The sequence below is a fragment of the Schistocerca serialis genome, chromosome 7, assembly GCF_023864345.2.
Source record: "Schistocerca serialis cubense isolate TAMUIC-IGC-003099 chromosome 7, iqSchSeri2.2, whole genome shotgun sequence".
NCBI classification, from domain to species: domain Eukaryota; kingdom Metazoa; phylum Arthropoda; class Insecta; order Orthoptera; family Acrididae; genus Schistocerca; species Schistocerca serialis.
In genome coordinates, this window is record NC_064644.1 from 133848238 (window position 1) to 133867318 (window position 19081).

Consider the following 19081-nt stretch of genomic DNA (forward strand, 5'->3'; position numbering starts at 1 on the left):
CCTACACTGGCCGTACACCACTGGTGATCGTCGAGGGGACACTGAATAGTGCACGGTACATCCAAACCGTCATCGAACCCATCGTTCTACCATTCCTAGACCGGCAAGGGAACTTGCTGTTCCAACAGGACAATGCACGTCCGCATGTATCCCGTGCCACCCAACGTGCTCTAGAAGGTGTAAGTCAAGTACCCTGGCCAGCAAGATCTCCGGATCTGTCCCCCATTGAGCATGTTTGGGACTGGATGAAGCGTCGTCTCACGCGGTCTGCACGTCCAGCACGAACGCTGGTCCAACTGAGGCGCCAGGTGGAAATGGCATGGCAAGCCGTTCCACAGGACTACATCCAGCATCTCTACGATCGTCTCCATGGGAGAATAGCAGCCTGCATTGCTGCGAAAGGTGGATATACACTGTACTAGTGCCGACATTGTGCATGCTCTGTTGCCTGTGTCTATGTGCCTGTGGTTCTGTCAGTGTGATCATGTGATGTATCTGACCCCAGGAATGTGTCAATAAAGTTTCCCCTTCCTGGGACAATGAATTAACGGTGTTCTTATTTCAATTTCCAGGAGTGTATTTACAAGAACGTGTCGCAAGCGATTGGCGACATGCGAACAGGCACTGTCCTTCATTATACACCATGTCCTTGTAAGCAGTTGATATAAGGCAAAAGTCTCAGTATAACAGTTAGGCTGACAGCTGTTCTCCTAATGCCAGTCTACAACTGTGCGGCCGAGGCAGGCACAAGCGGCGTTTATATTCTCTTCTTGTAGAGGCCGCTAATGTCGTGCTGCAGTCCTAGTCAGCGGGCTGTTGGCTGACGTCCCACAGCCTTCTCTGTTCTACATCTACATCTACATCTACGTTTATACTCCGCAAGCCACCCAACAGTGTGTGGCGGAGGGCACTTTACGTGCCACTGTCCTGTTCCAGTCGCGTATGGTTCGCGGGAAGAACGACTGCCGGAAAGCCTCCGTGCGCGCTCGAATCTCTCTAATTTTACATTCGTGATCTCCTCGGGAGGTATAAGTAGGGGGAAGCAATATATTCGATACCTCATCCAGAAACGCACCATCTCGAAACCTGGACAGCAAGCTACACCGCGATACAGAGCGCCTCTCTTGCAGAGTCTGCCACTTGAGTTTGCTAAACATCTCCGTAATGCTATCACGCTTACCAAATAACCCTGTGACGAAACGCGCCGCTCATCTTTGGATCTTCTCTATCTCCTCTGTCAACCCGACCTGGTACGGATCCCACACTGATGAGCAATACTCAAGTATAGGTCGAACGAGTGATTTGTAAGCCACCTCCTTTGTTGATGGACTACATTTTCTAAGGACTCTCCCAATGAATCTCAACCTGGTACCCGCCTTACCAACAATTAATTTTATACGATCATTCCACTTCAAATCGTTCCGCACACATGCTCCCAGATATTTTACAGAAGTAACTGTTACCAGTACTTATTCCGCTATCATATAATCATACAATAAAGGATCCATCTTTCTATGTATTCGCAATACATTACATTTGTCTATGTTTAGGGTCAGTTGCCACTCCCTGCACCAAGTGCCTATCCGCTGCAGATCTTCCTGCATTTCGCTGCAATTTTCTAATGCTGCAACTTCTCTGTATACTACAGCATCATCCATGAAAATCCGCATGGAACTACCGACACTATCTACTAGGTCATTCCATTCTTCGTCTTTCTGCCGGTGCCTGTGGTACCACGGAACAGTTTCCTCCTCCTCTTTCGGTTGCTTCACTTTTTTGCTTCAAAGGACGACAATGTAGTCATCGACAATACTTGTTGATAAATATAGAGAACCTGTATTCGAAGAAGGCTGGGCGATCATTATGCTGGCATCATCTTATACCTCGACTATGGATCATGAGAGTAAAGTAAGAGATTAGGGCTCGTACAGAAGCATGTAGACAAGCATTTTTACCTCACTCAGTATTTCAAATCCTCGTCTTGCCATCCTAATTCCGTTGCATCCATGAAATATTCAATAATGCATGGCCAAATCACTCAGGTATCACCGTGAAATACGAAATAACTCACTCTTTCCTGTGACTTCACTGTGGAATTTAATTGAATTGGTATCTTGGTACCTTTTTTTTCAAATGCAGATTGTGAAAATTAGAAGGCTTAGGCAGAGGACACCTAGTAAAACAGGATATGTACAAAATAAAGACCATGTGGACGAGGTAAACAGCTTAATGTTACATGATCATACATACGTGTGAGGTTCAGAAGTACTTCCTCCTGGAGTTGAGTTGCCAATCCGGTTCGAACAGCTCGTTTTCGAGCTGATGCAAGCCAATAACAATAATAATAAAAAAAAACAGACTCGACTTATAGTTGGCAGTGCTGAAACTGTCCCTATGCTTCACTTGTATAATGGAGCGGATTTAGATGACTGACACCCAGAAAGAGGCAATAAAAACAATTGTCTACAGTGGCAAGAAGGTGGTGAGAAAAACCACTTGTCACTTCCTGCTGCAGCAAGTCCGGAGGTAATGTGGAACCTGTTTTATGATCGTGCGTGATGTTCTTTTTGCAGATAGAACAACTTCTCCGTCGTGAATTCAGTAAACTGCGATCGTATGAAACCCAGGTCGTTCTTTTCGTCCTCGACAGACAGCGGGTGGAGTCATAGTTCATGCAGCGTTTCATGACACCCGGAAAGTTGCACACAACTGTCGTTATTTAAAATGTGCAGTCAATCACTAGAACCAGTCGCAGCCTTTCATTATCTGCAAAGGTCCAAACAGGACGTTTCAAGAAGGAACGATGACGTTAATACAATGGTGAAGAAGTCAGGTGGCAAACAAGGAGTCATTAGAGGAATAATATGTATAGTTCACCCAAAAATTATTTCAGATACAGCAATCTTTCTACAGATTCCTACTTGGGACCATCACAAGCCTAACTAATCGAAAGAAAATAGCCGATTCAGCAAAGAACAGAGCACTCATAACATCTACAGCTATATTCCTGAAGCCACAATACGGTGTATGGCGGAGAGTGCTTCGTGTACCACTGTCACCCCATTCCCCATTTCAGTCCCGAATGGTCCGCGGTAAGAACGGTTGTCATTAATCTTCCGTGTGAATTCGAATCCTTCTAATTTTACCTTCATGGTCTCTTAGCGACGTATACGTCGGAGCAAGCAACGTATTGGATGACTCTTCCAAGAATGTACGATCCAGGGTTTGAGCAGCATTCTTCATCGTTACGCAGAAACCCTTTCTTGCAGAGTTTGGCACTATAGTTTGCTGTACCATCACTGCGGCGTTTTCGCGCTGACAAAGAGGATATGTAACGAAAGACGGTACTCTTCTTTGAATCTTCTCTATTTCCTCTATCAATCCTACCTGCCTTGACCCCTAATTGACGAGCAATATCAAGTACTGGTCGAAAGAGGGATTTTTTTAATGGGATCGTTTAGTCAATGCAAATAAAGAAAAATATTTCAGAGAACTCCAGTGACAAGCGCTACAAAAAAACCTTGTCTTTACGAAAATACCTACAGGTAAAGGTTAGAAAGTGGCCGCCCAAAACCGAATCGATACCATATAACAATGCGGGTGAAGTTTTAAAGTTTCGAGAATACGTCCAGCGTACCGTCAGTCACATGTCAGGAAAGATGTGGCAGATGGGGAGGGAGAGAGGGTGGGGGGGGGGGGGGAGGAATCTGTCACGAATTGTATGGTTCTGTTAGAAGAACAGTTCTTTTATTGTCCTATTTGACAGAAACATATAAGAAACATCATGAAGTCAGTGGATCTGTGAGTAGTTCTAAGCAATAAGTCAGCGGCAAAATTGCAAAAGTTTGGCTCGGAGCAGTGGAGAACAGAGAACTTCTTTCTTTCTTTACTGCTAATACACGTCCGCAGCTCCTGGTCGTGCGGTAGCGTTCTCGCTTCCCGCGCCCGGGTTCTCGGGTTCGATTCCCGGCGGAGTCAGGGATTTTCTCTGCCTCGTGATGGCTGGGTGTTGTGAGATGTCCTTAGGTTAGTTAGGTTTAAGTAGTTCTAAGTTCTAGGGGACTGATGACCATAGACGTTAAGTGCCATAGTGCTCAGAGCCATTTGAACCATTTTTTGCTAATACAAGATGGCGGATAGCGTGAAAATTCGTCACCTGACTCCATGAAAAAACGTAAATTTTAGTGTTAAAAAGAAACAGTGCGCAAATTGTAAAGACGAAATTCGAAAGCTGAACGAACATGTGTCTAGTTTACACTAAAGATGGATATCACGAAACTTCATATATATATGAGCACTATGGGACTTAACATCTGAGGTCATCAGTCCCCTAGAACTGAGAACTACTTAAATCTAAATAACCTAAGGACATCACACACATCCATGCCCGAGGCAGGATTCGAACCTGCGACCGTAGCAGTCGCGCGGTTCCCGACTGAAGCGCCTAGGTCCGCTCGGCCACCGCGTCCGGCGACTTCAAAAAGAAAATAGGGAGCTGAACTCTTCAAAATCGCGCCATGACAGCTCGACTCTGTCGGAGAAGTAGATGGGAGTTAAAAGGAGGCAAATAGAAAGTGGAAAATCTAGACAACAGTAAAAGGAAGATAAGTGTAGTGCCGGAAATTACTTTAACGTTATTTCAAAATCGGAGTGTGATAGTGTTGTGACTAACTGAAGTGTACCAGGCGTAAACACTAAAATTATAGCGAAGCGTGACGTAAAGACTTCTGCTCAACGAAAAATTGTAGACAGAGGTAAGAAGTGACAATGATATGGTAAACCTATAGAAACAGCTGTTCATTCTCACAGTCAAGAACACAATCTTCCAGAAATCTTAATAAATGATTTCAAAGTGAAAGTCTGTGAATACGCATGAAGTTACCAAAAACATCGAGCAGCTCAGTTCAGATAGCAAAAACGGAAGTACTGGGTTGATTGGGGGTGCAAATGATATTTACAGAAATGAAATGCCAGCTGCAGTCCAAGACAGTTTCTTCACTGTGCAAGTAGGAAAATTGTTACTGTAGCAGGAATACCACACACACGATCTCATGCCTACTTCCTATGTAAATGCTGAAATTAAAAAGGCAAACAGGCAGTTTCACAAGATCTGTAAAATGTACATAATTCCACAAAAACTCAGCGAAAAAGTCGCCCAAGCGTTAGAAAAACACAGCTGGCAAGAAGACGGTCTGTACAAACCTGCCATCCCAGTGAGGTATCCAAAAATCTGTGGTCAGAATAAGCAGTCCCAGATGAAGTAACTACAGAAACAAAAACAGCAGAAGCAGTACTTCCAAATGAAAGGGTCAAGCCTAGAAAAACTGCGGTAACAGAAGAAACATCAGAATCAGTCTCAACAGAAAGAGCTGAACTGCCATCAGCACCCGGAACACCAGAGCAGACACCAACAATAATTACAAAAACTACAGTTTCAACAACATCTACAGCAACAACAGCAAAAGGAGAGAAGGCGTTAAGAACAAAAGAAACTGGGTCAAATACTGTGCGCAGGAAAAAAACAGTGCCGCCTTCGCGTTTGAACGATTTTTTAGTCGGAGGCAGACAAGATAAATGGTCACGGCGCCTCCTGTAACTTGAAAAGGAACAACATAGAAGCAAAATCACCACACTATGTAACAAGTAAGTTTCAAATCCCAAAGTTGTTTGCAAATTTCTCGGTACTTCATTAAGTGTGCAGTCATTGACAAATAAAGTGAGTGAATTTCAAGTGTTTCTAGAGACTGAACCAAAATTTGTTACTGTACATTGCGTAACAGAACATTGTCTTGAAGAAGAAAAACTAAAAATGTGGAGTCTGGAAAATTTTTTTTTTTGGGTAGCTTTTTCTGAGGAACTATACAGACCCATGGACGAAGCTGAATATCATTATTATTAATATTAGTCGCAAAGCTCCCAGAGTGGAAGACGCTATGTAAAGATGGTTCATTCTCCGTTCTTCTTGTTCTTCTGATTCTTTTTATTGGCCCACCAGTTTTTCATTGTTTGTGAGAATTTAGCTCTTCTGTCTTCGCTCCATTTTGTTCCGGTTCTTCGGGCTTTTGTCTCTGGTTTAACCTCCCATTTTTCTACTTTTATTCTATAATATTTCCTTATGTCTATTTCCTCTTTGGTGATTTTGGCTAATTCCAAGTCTTTTGTCTTTTTTAACATTCTGGATCCATTCTCTTCCATTAGCGAGGGAATCTACGTATTTTATTATTATTTTTGTTAGTCTTTGTTCAGGAAGCCTCATTATGGGGTCATAGAATTTGAGGCGTCTTTTCATCATGTCTGTCTCTATGTTAGATATTCTTCAATTTTTGGCGTTTTCTGTAGTCTATATCCATTCTCAGTCCATCTTGGTCCCGAAATTTTAATAATTGCTTTTCTTTCTTCTTTCTTTCGATTTTCTATACCAGTTTCCCTATTTAGTGCCAAGGTTTCACTGGTCTATATATATCCTTGATTGTTTAATTACTGTTTTTAATGTCTAATTTCGGCATTTAAAGGTAAGTTTTTTTATTATAGAGGTTTTGCACTAATTCTAAACCTTTACCAGCTTTTTGTATTCTTTCTTGTTTGCATATTTTTTAGAGGTAATTCCTCCAAGAAATTTAAAGTGTGATAATCTGTTAATTCCTCCATATTTGGTTTGTAATTTGAAAATTTCTAAATCTGCTGTTGTAAACACTGTCTTTTCAAATTATATCTGCAGGGCGACTTTCCCTGTGCATTCCCTTAGAGTTTCCATCTGTTTTGTAGCCATCTCACAAGAATCTGCCATTACTGTGAATTAGTCCGCAAATGCTAAGTAGGGAACTTGTAGGTCTTTTTATTGGATCCTAACGGAATTGGTTTCCAGTAATTTTCTTCTTCTAGTTTCTTTTCCCATTCTTCCATGACTATCTAGAACTACATTGAACAACAAAGGCTATAACCTATCACCTTGTCTAACCTCAGTTTTTATCTCGAATAGTTTAGAAAATGTTCCCATAAATTTCACTTTGGATGTTATATTTGTTAATGATTGCTGAACGAGTTTGTGTATTTTCCAATCCAGTCCTTTGTCTTCAAGAATTCTAAATAGTGTGGATCTGTGAATAGAGTCATAGGCCTTTTTGAAGTCGACAAATTTGCACCTGTTCATTTCCGAAAAGGTATACCTATCAAAAGAGTTTTAGAACTATCTGAAGCTGCATTAGTAGCTGAAAATGTAGCTACTATTTACTTTTATAGGGCTCCAACAAGCAATACACCTACCTTGTTAAGAAGTTTGGAATCATACCTCCACTTCTTAACAAAAAGGTGCAAAAATCTCATTATGTTTGGAGATTTTAATAATAACTTTATGAAAGAATCAAAACAAAAAATTGATCTTTTGATCTTCCTTTTAACTTTTAATCTAAAGCCTACAATAGAAGCAGTAACACGAATAACAGCAACATCAGTGTCAACCATTAACCAAATATTTATAAATATGCCATGTAAAAACAATGAACAAACTTTCAGTACATTCTTTGGGGATCACAATGATAGTTCTGTAAAACTAAAAATCGTCATCAACTTTCGAAACAGTCTGTATTAGCTGTTGTTAGGTGCTACAGTGAACAAAGTATAAATTCCTTTCTGTATTTACTAACCTGGAAAAAATGGGAAGAAATTTACAACATTCCAGGTACAAATTAAAAGTTTGAAGTTTTCAATAACGTATTCTGCTATTACTTTGAACTATGTTCCCCAAAAACTAAGCAGGTAATACAGAAAAATGAGGAAAGTAAATGGCTCATACCAGGCATACTGATATAACGTAAGAAAAAGAGATTTCTATATGAAGCATGAAAATAAACCGAACAACCACCCTATTTTGATGCTTATTATAGGAGATATAAGCATATCCTAAACAAATTCATTAAAATGTCTAAGAAACGGACAAGTGAGAACTCTGTAAAAACTGCCCCAAATAAAACAAAAGCTATATAAGACGCAGTAAGAAAAGAAATAGGATAATAATGTGAAGAACACCACAACATTGACTTATTGGAAAGCTCAACCAAAATATCAGACCCAAAACAACTGCAAATAAATTTAACTCTTACTTTACACAAGTAGCAGAAAATCTTATCAAAATGCATCCACCAATGCTAGTACAGTACAACTTCCAAACAGTTCAAATAAGTGCCTCTTTTATATCTGGCAGATGACAAAGAAGTATCAAATGTCATTATAGGACTAAAATCAGAATTCTCGTCTAGCACTGATGGTATTTTAAAGAAATGCTCAGCAGTAATAGCAAAAGCCTTTGAGGATGTTTGTAATTCTTCATTGGCTACTGGAATTTTTCCTGAAAAAAATAGCAAATGTGAGGCCTCTGTTTAAAAAGGGCCAAAGAACAGAGGTAAAAAATTACAGACCAATCTCTGTACTGTCTGGCTTTTCTAAAATATTAGAAAAAATATTTTATAAGAGGCTGATTCATTTTATAGAAGAAAATAGCCTCTTCTCAAAATCACAGCACAGTTTCCTTAAATGTAGGTCCTCAGAAATTGCCATTTTTGATTTTATAAATAAAGCCCTTACCTCAGTAAACCATAAACAACACTTACCTGCTACATTTTTGGACCTCACCAAGCTTTTGATGCCATTAACAATATACTACCACACTCAAAATTGGGACATGTAGGTGTCAGGAGACTGGGACACAAATGGATAGAACCATGCCTGGAAAATAGACAAACTTAAATATCAAGAAGAAAAAAAATTACATATTTATGTCAGGGAAACAAAATGTTAAATGCGTTGTGCCCCCAAGTTCCATTCTAGATCCAGTCGTGTTCCTGCTCTTTATAAATACCTTAGAGTCAGCAACCCCTTCCCAGACATGTATAAAATTTGCAGACAACATCAGCGTTCTTTATATGATCTGGAGAATTAAATCAAAGTATGCACATTACACATAACTAATTCGTTCTCCAGAAACAGTCTTATCATAAATGCAGGAAAGACAGTAACTATGCATTTACATACAAGACGAAGTATACACCCCTCAAGCTCTGTCATAATGTTATGTGCCAAACAATTACAATCCGTAAATAGCACTAAATTTCTTGAAATATGAATCCAATAAAACGTAAAATGGGACAAACATGTAAGTTCCATCAACAAGAAATGAAGTACCACTATACTGCCTCCCTAATTAAAGAGACTTATTTCCGATAGTATACAGTAGGAGGGCATTGATGATGCACCTTTTGCATTTCTTGCTTTTATGTTTTCGTTTCCTTCAAAGGCAAAGAGAAAAGGTGAAGTGGTAGCCCAGTGTAGAACCTGCGCCTATCGTTATGTATTTCTGATTTATAAATGTTAAAAAACATAAGATGTTTTTCCTGTTCCTAGGTGAGAGGAAGGTCTCGCTCTCTGTTAATGAACGAAGGAAGAATATAGCGTTATTTTACCAGTGAAGCTGTATGAGTTGTTGCCCCAAGTACTACTGTAATATATAAAAATCCAAGAAGTCCACCTGTGTACTGCGGAGTTATCACAAAGATCCGACTACAGCATTATGGTTGGTTGGTTGTTTTGGGGAAGGAGACCAGGCAGCGAGGTCATCGGTCTCAGGGGATTAGGGAAGGACGGGGAAGGAAGTCGGCCGTGCCCTTTGAAAGGAACCATCCCGGGATTTGCCTGGAGCGGTTGAGGGAAATCACGGAAAACCTAAATCAGGATGGCCGGACGCGGGATTGAACTGTCGTCCTCCCGAATGCGAGTCCAGTGTCTAACCACTGCGCCACCTCGCTCGGTGTACAGCATTATGGACACAGTCAAGATTTTGGAGGTGGATATAGCAATTGGACGTAGTATTATTAATTGGTAAGCATAAATCTACAAAAACACAAAGACTATTTCGCTTATGTGGAACTAATATAAAAAGATTCTTTACCCATTTACAGGCATAGCTCAGCTTATTGTGCATACCCGACATGCCAGAAAAATAATCTCATTATTTCATTATATCTAACCCTTATTTTTTATTACATTATAACAACTGCCAATGCATGAAAATTCTTACTAGCTGCATGACACAACAAATGATGAAAAATATATACTACACACAGGTGGAATCACTGTTGAGATATGGCATAATTTTCTGAGGCAACTCACCTGCCCACAGAAGCTGCTTTAGTGTCCGAAAAAGAATTATAAGGACCATAGGAAATGCAACTACTAGATGCTCATGCAGCCTGCTATTTAAGAACCTGCAAATTCTTTTACAACCTTGCTTACGCATTTTGGAAGTTACATGTTTCATCAAGAAAATAACTGACACGAAAGACTAACTAGTACAATAAAATGAAGCAATTCGTAAGTACAATACATGAAAGAAAATGGAGCTGCATAGTGAATATGCAAAAACGAAACTTAGATAAAATGGACTCATACTAACAGGGGAAAATTTATACAACAAGTTTCCACAACACATCACAGAAAATTAAGAAATTTTAAAATGTCTCTAAAATGTATCTTTTAAATAAACTGTATTATGGTATTGATACTTCATTTAGTGTTAGTGTATGTCATATAAACTGTAAATATTTTTTAATGTTTAAATTTGGGCCATTTGAACAAATGGAAAAGGTGTAAACTGTTAACATTACTCTGCCTTGTGATTATGAAGAGTAATAGTTGTTAATTCATAAGGAAAGTGTCATGGTTTAATGTAAATTTGTTTTCATTAACAAGAAAAGTATTGTAAGGTATGATTAACACAATCATGTAATAATCTTCTTGCTTTTTTATTAGAAAACTGATAAAAGTTCTTGAGAAGAGCATGAAGATGTTAACCTGTTTGTATACATTCGCTCATAGTTTTATATATGTAAACTTATTCATGTAATGGTAGATAAACAACTCCGAATCGTCACTTAAGCCACGTTGTCTCATCATGTCACAAAAATAAATTTGTCCAATATCAATTTGTAACTGTGTAAAAATGATGAAACAGACCAATAAATCGATCAATCAGTCAGTTATACTCCCACAAGGAGCGAAACAGCTGGCAACAAGCACAAAGTGTTATGTGGTTTATGATGATGCATTATACCGACAAGGTCTCGGTGATTGTTCAGAGATATTTTCTCAGTATTTTGATGTAAGGGACTTCTTGGGCACTGATGGCTGGTCACAGAATAATTTTAATTCGCACAACAATGTATATACACCATGAATGAATTACTATGAGCAGTTGCACAAATGTACCTCTTACTACACAAAATTTTGAACTTAATTTACTAACATTATGTGCAACTTGAGCTTGCTGTCCCTTTGTCCTTATTTGTAGTTTATTTATTTAATTGTAAGGCTAGGGCCCCCCATTGGGCAGACCGTTCGCCAGGTGCCAGTCCTTCACTTTGACGCCACGTCGACCTGCAGTCGATGAGGATGATAGGATGATGATGAGGACAGCACAACACCCAGTCCTTGGGCGGAGAAAATTCCCCGACCCAGCCGGAAATCGAACCCGGGCCCACAGGATTGACAATTCGTCACGCTGACCATTCAGCTACCGTGGGCGGACTTATGTGTAGTGCATAGCATTTATTCTATACAATAGTTTGTCACCCAGAAGCACCTTAAAAGACTACTTGGCTTAATGTATAGCATAAAGCATTTGAATTTTATTCATATCACTTCAGAAATAAAGCCTTAAACATACATGCTGCAGCTTTATTCCATTACTTCTTAGAATGAGGGAGTAAGTGGATCAGAACTGTGAAATGTATGACTGATATTCAGAAAGTAATGTCCATTGCTCTTTTCAGTTCTGAGCACACATTGAGCACATAAATATGCCTCGAACAATAGTATCTCCCACAAGTATGGGTGCTGGCTGTGGAGTTTCGCCTGATTTCATGCAACTACACATAACATATCTGTCATGCATTTTCTTCTTCATGACAATTCTCAGTCACACACTGCAGGAGCAATGGGGATGGCCCTGCAGCGTTTTCGATGGGAAGTGTTTGATCACCCACCATACAGCCCGGACTTAGCTCCCTCTGATTTTTATCTTTGCTGACATGAACTGCAGGTTGTGAAGACATTATTTTTTCACAAACAACGAACTGCAGACCAGAGTAGAGAAATGGCGGGAAGTGGCAACGATGTAGAGAAGCAGGGGGAAAGTGTAGCAAACTACTACAAATAAAGCATATTTGATTTTCACTGTGGTTTCCATATCTCGACCGATTGGACCCTACGTTCTGAATAGCCCTCGCATTAATTTGATACGCGTGAAGCAACGTAAAGGATCGATATTCCTTGACTACTTTCTGTGCCTCGTCCGCGATTGGCATAGCGAAAGTGTGGGAGGGTAAAGGGAGTCGGCGATTATATTTACCATTATTTCCCATCCGCCTCACAGTATACAGTGCTTGGCGGAGTACAGATATAGGTGAAAAGTTACACGCCACTCACACCGAATGTAAATTCAGTATCGAAATTGCTGGCATCTCAATCTGCGAAAAAAAGATTTCAACAACAGATACGATCGTAAATCTATCTTTTGCTAGCGTCGCAATGTTCCCTTTGTCTTCGTGATTTGGCAAATTTATTTTATTTTAATCTGTGATCGGATGCCATTTCTGTCACACTACCGTTGCCTGTGCAAGGGATGAAGTGGTTTGTTCCGTCTGTCTGTAGGTCGCGTAGGCCCTGAGCTTTGTTCTGTGCTTTATTTTGTTTCTGTATCGTACTTTCAGAGACGAAGATTTGGGACCAGACAATGATTTGCGTACAGACAGTAGAAAACCGCCCAAAAACCACAGTGAGGCAAGCCGACGTGCCAGTAGTTAATCCGCCACTTCTATATGACCGGATCCGGCTCACCTCTCTGTCTCGCAAAGTAACGCACTGCGCTTTAAACTATACGAGCAGGTCATTTCAACGGCTTAGGATTATGTAAGTGAATATCCTTTACATTTGGCACCATTTGCGGAAAAGTGAGAGCTGTAGCAGAAAGGAGTACAATCACTATGATAGATCACACTCATTGCTGATCGTTAACACGCTGATGAGCCAAAACACACTGAGGTGAAAAAAGTCATAGGACAGTGATATGCACGTATGTATGTGGCAGTAATAACGTACAGACGAGGTATGAGGTATAAAAGTGCAGCGCATAGGTGGAGCTGTCATTTGTTTCATTTGAAAAGGTGTGATTATGGGCGCACGACGGTAATTAACAGACTTTGAACATGGAATGGTAGTTGGAGCTAGACGCATGGGACATTCCATATAGGAAATCGACAGGGGAGTCAATATTCCGAGATCCACAGGGTCAAGAGTGTGCCGAGAATACGAAATTTCAGACATTACTTCTCACCACAGACAGCGTAGTGCCCAACGACCTTCACTTAACGACCGAGTCGACATGGCACTGTGCATGAATGGTGGTGGCTCCATAATGGAATGGACTGGTTTCTCTGGTCCAACCGAACCGATGACTGGTTATTTTCGGCTACTTGGAGACCATTTGCTGCCATTTATTGACTTCATGTACCCAAACAACGATGGAATGTTTATGGATGACAATACCCCACGTCTCCAGGCCACAGTTGTTCACAATCTGTTTGAAGAACATTCTGGACAGTTCGAGCGAATGATTTGGCCACCCTGATCGCGCGACACGAATCGTATCTAACATTTATGAGACATAATCGAGAGGTCAGTTAGGGCACAAATCCTGTTTTGGCAACACTTCCACGATTATGCACAGCAATAGAGACGGCATGGCTCATTATTTCTGCTGGGGACTTCCACCGACTTGCGTCCGTGCCACGTCGAGTTGCTGCACTACACTGGGCGAAAGAAGCGGCGACACGACGATGGGAGGTATCGCCTGACTTTTGGCATCTCATTGTATAGTGACCATTGCCCACAGCAAGAACGAATGGCGCTTGTAGTCGTTGCGGGTAAGCAAAGTACACAGGGTGGGTCACCTAACGTTACCGCTGGATATATTTCGTAAACCACATCAAATACTGACGAACCGACTCCACAGACCGAACGTGAGGAGAGGGGCTAGTGTAATTGTTTTATACAAACCATACAAAAATGCACGGAAGTATGTTTTTTAACACAAACCTACGTTTTTTTAAATGGAATCCCGTTAGTTTTATTAGCACATCTGAACATATAAACAAATACGTAATCAGTGCCGTTTGTTGCATTGTAAAATGTTAATTACATCCGGTGATATTGTAACCTAAAGTTGACGCTAGAGTACCACTCCTCCGCTGTTCGATCGTGTGTATCGGAGAGCACTGCAACATACATCGCGTTTCTACAGAATGATCTGCCAACGTTGCTCGAAAATGTCCCACTGGAAACGCGTCGACTATGTGGTATCAGCATGATGGTGCACCTGCACATTCCGCAATTAACACTAGGCTGACCCTTGACAGGATGTTCGACGGGCGTTTCATAGGACGTGGAGGACGCATAAATTGGCCAGCCCGTTCTCCTGATCTTACACCTCTGGACTTCTTTCTGTGGGGTACGTTAAAGGAGAATGTGTACCGTGATGTGCCTACAACCCCAGAGGATATGAAACAACGTATTGTGGCAGCCTGCGGCGACATTACACCAGATGTACTGTGGCGTGTACGACATTCATTACCCCAGAGATTGCAATTGTGTGCAGAAAATGATGGCCACCACATTGAACATCTATTGGCCTGACATGTCGGGACACAATCTATTCCACTCCGTAATTGAAAACGGAAACCACGTGTGTACGTGTACCTCACCCCTCATGGTAATGTACATGTGCGTCAGTCAAAAAGACCAATAAAAAGGTGTTAGCATGTGGACGTAATGTCCTGTTCCAGTCTCTTCTGTGCCTAAGGTCCATTACCGTTCCCTTTGGATCCCTACGTAATTCGGTGCTCTCCGATACACACGATCGAACAGCGGAGGAGTGGTACTCAAGCGTCAGCTTTAGGTTACAATATCTCCAGATGTAATTAACGTTTTACAATGCAACAAACGGCACTGATTACGATTTGTTTATATGTTCAGATGTGCTAACAAAACTAACGGGGTTCCATTTAAAAAAAACGTAGGTTTGTGTTAAAAAACATACTTCCGTGCATTTTTGTATGGTTTGTTTTAAACAATTACACTAGCCCCTCTCCTCACGTTCGGTCTGTGGAATCGGTTCGTCAGTATTTGATGTGGTTTACGAAATATATCTAGTGGTAACATTAGGTGACTCACCCTGTATAAGTAGAGCAGAGGCGAATAGGGGTCATTCTAGCGTCGATACGAGTAGAAGGTTGGAAAACTCACGACGTAAGCGACTTTGGCAGAATTTAGATCGTTATGGTCCGGCACATGGGAACAGAATATGAGAAACGGCGAAGTTACTGTAGTGAGCATCCATGGGAAGTGGTTGTAGGGCAGTGAAGCCACGAATAGGTGACAAGGCGTTGAACGTCCACACTTTACCACAGAGCGTAGAGGACGGAGGCTTGCCTGCTGTATAAAACAAGAGAGGTGGCTATCCGTGGCAGGTCTGACTGCTGTGTTTCTGAGCACAGCGTTCAGTATTCATTGTTCAATATGGGGATCCGCACCAGACGATCACTAAGTTACCCCACTTGCCCAATGACGTTGTCAGCTACAACAGTGGTGAGCACGGGATCATCGGAACTGGACTATGGAACAACGGAGCGGTGTATCCTGGTGGCATGAATCATGTTTCTTGCTGCACCACGTCGATGGTCGCATTCAGATAAGCCGTCATCCAGGCAAACGGCTGCTCCAAACCTACCTAGTGCCACGGAAATAGGGTGGTGGGGTCAGTTTTATGCTATGGGGAACGTTTACCTGGGCTTTCATTGGACCTGTGGTAATAATCGAAAGGCCCATGACTGTCTGTCAACGGCATTGCCGCAGTGGATACACCGGTTCCCGTGAGATCACCGAAGTTAAGCGCTGTCGGGCGTGGTCAGCACTTGGATGGGTGACCATCCAGGCCGCCACGCGCCGTTGCCATTTTTCGGGGTGCACTCAGCGTCGTGATGCCAGTTGAGGAGCTACTCGACCGACTAGTAGTGGCGTCGGTCAAAGAAAACCATCAAAACGACCGGGAGAGTGGTGTGCTGACCCCAAGCCCCTCTTATCCGCATCCTCCTCTGACGATGACACGGCGGTCGGATGGTCCCGGCAGGCCACTTGTGGTCTGAAGACGGAGTGAGTGCCATGACTGTCTAGGCTACGAGGATATTATTTCGGACCACCTGTATCTCTTCATGTTTGATGTCTTTTCTGACGGCGATGGCATCTTGCATCAGGATTACTGTCCGTGTCTTAACCCAGTGTCGTGTTACAGTAGCTTGAGCAGCACGATAATGAACCCACGCTGATGTCTTCGCCACCAAATGCGCACCTTTTTAACCCATCGGTTCCCAGATTCGCATCCACAAACCGCTGGCTCATAATTTACGGGACCAAGTGGACCAACACGTTACTGAGCAGGTGGTCATATTGTGTTGTCTCATCAGTTAAACACGAGGTATAGCGTACAGGACCGCTACTTCTTCAGTACTTGTTATTTCAGGACTGCTTTTCCTTAGTTCTTACACACCGAGGGCCGTCTTCTTGAAGCACATACACCATTATCGGCTCTCAGACACTCACCAAGCCCACACTCGTCTATCTGAGTTGCATATGATGTGCAATGGCGCGTTTCCTACACTCCAAGAAACGTCACACATTCGTTCGTGTGCTACGTGCCTTCCGACAGGCTCTACGGACCGCTCTTTCTCAGACTTCCGTTCCCGAATTGGAACGGAAGTCTTCTGCCGCCGTTGCACAAGATGACTGGTACGTGCAAGAAGCTTTAGAGTTCGACGGTTTCCGTGAGCTAATTTCTTCGGGCAATTAGAACGATGATTGGGTTTGTGCCTCTACATTTAATAGTGCACTGATTTACATGCAAATTGCTAGGCTTAATACCTATGTCCACTTACTTTCGAACGTTTAGTAGTAATTACATTTTTCATTAAGTTACCACTTTATGACACTTTAATTTCTAGATGTGGATCTGCCTGTTTTCCCACCAGTAGAAAGAGTAATGGGCAGTGCCAGTGTGATAATTAGTTACCGTAGTGTGCAGGTATGGATTTTCATACAACTATTTTTCACCGTTCATAAAACAGCTATCTAATTCAAATGACCCCTGTCCGTTGCAACGGCTATTTCGTTTAAAACGCCTCCTCCTTCGTTTTTACGAACGCACAGGTAAACTCTAGTACTCATCGAATTTCAGCAGCGAACCGTACGAGAGATGCGTTGAGCACGGGAAAGTTTATTGTTAAAATTCCGAGAGCGCGCTTTCTAGGAAGAATCAGGAAACACGCTTTCTCTCACATGGATGCCGCTAAATTACCACGATGTCAAAATCTGAGGGGAAACAACTGTGGAGGAAGGAGTCATGCTGGAAGAAGGACTCAGACAGCTTCTCATAGGCTCAGTGGAAAGCAGTAGCTACAAAAAAGGAGATGGTGATGAACGAGCAGTGTGTGATACCAACACTGCAACAATGGCTCGGGAATATTTAATCAGTTCTGGGATCTCGCCAAACACATATATAATCACTCTCACCATAATCTACATGTTAGAAGCTATTTTTCTTCCAGAGAAAGAAATACCAAGATATTACGCCACAACAACGAAACCAAATAGATGGTAAAATATTTCAATATTACGTTATATTGAGTGATTTGTATCATACAATAAATAATAGGTACTATGCTCCCCTGCCCTTTCTAATGGCACAGACTAACAAGGAAATTAATTATTTTGAATATTATCGCAGGTAAGATAGTTTCTGAACTAATGGATAAGGCTGCAGGTTCGTTTTGAATTGTTGCCTCATGTAAATGGCGTTCGACATAAGGTCTCCACTTAAATATGTTGCTTGTACTTGAACATATTTATTTTCTAATACAATGCTTCTCAGGCCAAATATCACACTGCAGCGAAGTGTCATATCTATTATACACATATTCTTTGGATTTACATCCAGTGTTTACATTCTGTAAGTATGAAATCAAGAACAGTTAAATATTGTATATATTTGTGAGTATACCTGATAATGTATATTATGGGAATGGATTTGCTATGGATACTATGATACAGTGCACTGTAAGTACCTAAAACGTAAGAACATTTCCGTTTCTCACACGTTTCGTCACCGAATACTAAATTTTCGTAATATTTGGCAGCTCCATCAGCGCAGCGTCCATCTACACTTGGTCCACGATATAATGTTCTTGTAACATCTCCATCTGAAGATGAGCTTTCCGTGGCTCGAAAACTAGTTAATGGTACAATAAATCGTATATAAGATCCAGAAAAGCGACTGGTTGCATATTTATACGCAGGTAAATTGCCAAAGTCTAATACGTATGTTCTTTAAAACCTTGAATTATTATGACTAACATATTTTGTAACCTGGAAACAATGTAATAAGAACACTATACGCGATATTATGATATAACAATTTGCACTGTTAAGGAATCACTGTCCAAACCCAGAGGCAACGCAAATTTTCTATTACTTCGTCAGATATATGTTACAACGTGTATCATCTTTGTGGTAAGTTCGATATGGTGTGGAGATGTCAGGATTTTTATAAAAGATACGGTTACTTAATGGAAATATGGATTTTTACTTAAATCACAACGTACTACAAAATTACATAAATGCTACTCAACCACATACATACGTTCTCTAATTAAGAAATTTATCTGTTGAGTAATGGTGGACAACCATCAATGGCTTCAATTGAATTTACATCTCTGTGATTCCATTGCTTCTTAGGCAGTCAGTTTCTACTTCGATGAAAACACTTGAGGATATTGTCAAAAGATATTTTTTTCGACAGAGAATTAATGCGACAAGTACACAGAGAAAATTTAGTACTGCACTATTATAACTTTGTTTTTAAAACTGTTGTTTGTATCAGTGAGACAGAAATCTATAACCAACCACAGTATTTCTCAATAAATAAGTC

The 19081-nt window shown here is 41.2% G+C and overlaps 1 pseudogene; it reads left to right on the top strand.

Moving 5' to 3' along the window:
• The first annotated feature begins 15938 nt into the window (after positions 1-15938).
• LOC126413711 (5S ribosomal RNA) lies at positions 15939-16056 on the top strand (annotated as a pseudogene).
• Positions 16057-19081: the final 3025 nt, after the last annotated feature.